At 33.0% G+C, this 3726-nt stretch overlaps 1 non-coding gene across 1 annotated transcript; it reads right to left on the bottom strand.

Moving 5' to 3' along the window:
• Nucleotides 1–3347: 3347 nt before the first annotated feature.
• On the bottom strand, nucleotides 3348–3420 carry TRNAR-ACG (transfer RNA arginine (anticodon ACG)). Its single transcript has one exon. It is a non-coding gene; the product is annotated as a tRNA-Arg (tRNA).
• Between the last annotated feature and the right edge of the window lie 306 nt (nucleotides 3421–3726).

The raw sequence follows: 3726 nt of genomic DNA, 5'->3' as shown, positions 1-3726 counted from the left end.
TACCCATTTGATCTTATTAGGATCGGACATGGTCAAAGATTCTTCTTTTCTTTCGATGTCCGATCCTAATAGGTTCATATGAGCCTCCACAGAGTAGAGGTTTGTATTGACATATTTTTTTGTTTTTTACGAGAAATGGATGTCAGCCACTTGCTCAACCTATTCTATTAGGTCCATACCCTGACACCCACAAATTGAAAAACAATATGTGTACTTGCCAGACCCAGGATTCGAATCTGGGACCCACGGCGTTATAGTCCAACGCTTAAGCCGCGCGGCCAAGATTAAAGGAAACTTAATAAACTAAATTGTAATGATAAACAGGAGCCTAAAATAATAATATACCTATTGGTAATAATAAGATGGAATCCTTGTTTTTGTTAATAATTGTAAGTTTATCTTAAAAAAATATTTTTCTTTTTAATGTTTTAATATCGGTACTTTTTTATTAATTAAAACACTTTAAAATAACGATTATCAAAGATGTCTCAAATTGTAAGTTTAGTGCTTTAGTAGTATTCTTCTTCAGCCGGGTCGCACATCCGAACTTGTCTTGATTGTCGAATATGTCGATGTGATTTTTTTTATATTCCCAAAACACATGTAAATAAATTAATGTACTACCGTGTTAATTAATGTACGACAGTTTAGTTTGAAAAAAAACAGCTGGTGTCACAAGCAACAAATTTCACTTGACATGGGGGGCAGCTATAACCTCAAAATGTCGCAACGGCACATTTGCTGAGGCGGCTTTACCATTCGTTTCGATTGTATGTACGGAAGACAGTTGCAACCAGGGAACTCAGAAATAATGGGAACTGAAATACATAACGGGTAAGGCGATAGCAGGTAACCGACTCGAGTAAGGAAGAATCCGGGTAAACTTACACACGTGTCAATAAAACGTTTTACGTCGAATACTGAAAACTGCTCTCGGTTTATGCATTTACGCTCATTTAATGTTGGTGTATTACACACACCATTGCACGTGCATAATACGTGCTTCATTTTCGTAGGACACTCACACATTCAAAATCCTGCATCACCATGCGCATGCGGCGTATTGAATATGGCCTATCGGTATTCTATTTATTATCTGTTCTGTGGTTGCAACATTATCCCAGTTGAGACCATTTTCAATGTGCGAAAGTCCAGCTAGGTAGTTGTTCCCCAGATTTTACAAAATGGTTGAAGGCAACCGTCAAAATTACCGAATTTCTATTACAATGATTATGATTGCCGGTTATAAAATACTAATGTCGTATTTTGGCGAACTACATTTTATCTGTGATAGACTGATAGGTAATAAAATAATATTATAATGTCAATTTCTAGTGGCCCCTGATTTTAAATTATGTGAGTTTTTTACCATAATGATGGGAAAATTATCATGACATAGTTTCCTATTATGTATCTACACGTTATAATACACGTGTATAATTTTATTTTGACGGTAGCACCTCTATTGTACGGTTTCTGCTTTCCACTAAAAATGGTGGAATTTTTGAATGGGAAACTTTTGTGCTTGGAACGACCTCCTTTTCGACCTCAAAGAGAATTTATTACACGTGTCATCGAACCTTTTTTCGTTTATCAGATAACTCGTTTTAATATTATATCGCTCGTAAAACGATTATCGTAATTAATAATAGGTATTATCAAATCTAATCCATATTAAAAAAAATTCAATGAAAATTATGAAACGTCATGTTTTGCGGAACATAATAAAATTGTTTCGCGTAGCATAGACAAGGTACTATTAAAAAAGCCTTCTTCACAACCAGCACGAAATTATATTGGAGCAAAAGAACCTCAAATAATAATTGTCATACAAACTCTTCAATGATGAAGCATGTACCTACGCTTATTTTTTTTTTGCTGAGTTGCAGAAAATTAACGAGAAGGTTCAAGTCACTTAGGTAAGCTAAAAGCAATTTTCATAATATGACGTACGTAGGTACCTACTCATTTGTACTTGAAACAGAACCCAAACGTGAAACTGATGTGTATGAAAAGGGAAAAAAAGTATAATATATTAGTATCTAAGAATTTTATTCCCAGCATATGCGAATATTCCAGTGGCGAAGAATAGATCATTATGCACACCATACTTTGGCAGTCAAACATATTATTTGTTTTCATTGAACGTCTACAACTCTACAATATATAGGTAGATAGTATTGAAAATTCAATTAAACCCTGCCTAATCCAAGCCCAGTAGGTAATAGTCAAAAATATTCGTATTTAGAAGAATACGATTTAATAGAAGAATGTTTTTATCGATTATGGTTTGGTTTAGACAGAGCTTAAAAATTGAAAAAAAAGCTAGCCAACACCATCTGTAAAAAGAATGTATTTTTAATTCAACGAAAACGAATAAGTATGATTGAAACGTGTGCACTATTTTTGTCAGATAGCCCATAGCATACCTAAACTATTATGGTTTCGTTTAAGCAGCGTTTACCTAATTGAATTTAAAAAAAACTGACCAACACTATCTGTCATAAATGTATTCTTAATTGAATGAAAACAAATGAGTACAGCTGACAGAACTTACTATGCGGTATATATATTTATATCAAATATTAACAGCTTACCTCCACCCTTCGCCACTGGAATATTCCAGTCCAGTATTTTCTTCACTTTAACTACAAACTCTCCACTAAAATCCTATAAAGAAAGACTCATGAACATCCTCACACGGCTGGGGTGAACACAAGGGGTAGTTTTCAGGTCCGGACCCATGGTAAATTGAATATTGTTTCTTATTTTTCTTCGTCAGGATCTCATGACTGAATATCGTGACCCGGATGATTTGGCTGTCGAACAGACTTCTGAACAGATTGGTCCCACTTCGATCAACATTATTATAGTATTGTACCTACTGTGCTACCAGGTGTTTTCTCAAATTACCTACTTAGATAATAATTATGTGAAAATATCGATTTTCTGCTTATGCCTATTGCCTTGTAAATAAAAATGTCATCAAAGAAGTAGACGCCTATTGAGAACAGCTGTTGTACAAAATACATGATAAATTTACTGAATATTGATTAGTCTGCCACTATTTGGAGCGATTTGTCAGACATAAATAAAATACTGAGTACCTACCTACCTATGGTTACAATGTAAATAATATATTTTTTTTAAATTTCCAAGTAATCGATTATGTACTGCATATTATTTATTGTATGTATATTATCCATTCAATTAGTTATTGCTAAAAAGTTAGTAAAAAATTGTTTATCTACATTCTACATACAACAAAGAGAGCCACGTATCAACGTGTTAAATAATTTGGAGTTCTATTTAGTTCTAGAATATTTATTTTGAGTAAGCAAAAATTTCGATCCTGCCAGGATTCGAACCTGGAATCTTCTGATCCGTAGTCAGACGCGTTATCCGTTGCGCCACAGGACCATGTATCTACGTGGCAAAATGATTGTATAAATATAATAATTTATTAATTCAAATACTGCCATCTATTAAAATTTCTTTAAGACTTTTTATTTATTTGTATGCTTAAAAAGAAACTTGTAATGTAGTATAGCTATTAATTTGTAGATGTCACTATAATAAAAATATGAAGTGTGACCCATGACAAAATAATAATTATTGCTGTATATGACAAAAGGAGTAAAACAATTCAAAGAATTAATAATAATATATTATTGATTAAAAACAATATTCGTTAATCAATATAGGTCGATAACTTGATTAACTTGA

This window comes from Rhyacophila brunnea, unplaced genomic scaffold (genome assembly GCF_057557595.1).
Source record: "Rhyacophila brunnea isolate RB1 unplaced genomic scaffold, BYU_Rbru_1.0 scaffold_16, whole genome shotgun sequence".
Classification (NCBI taxonomy): Eukaryota; Metazoa; Arthropoda; class Insecta; order Trichoptera; family Rhyacophilidae; genus Rhyacophila; species Rhyacophila brunnea.
The sequence above is the reverse complement of the archived record's forward strand: the minus strand, read 5'-3'. Positions and strand labels throughout refer to the sequence as shown.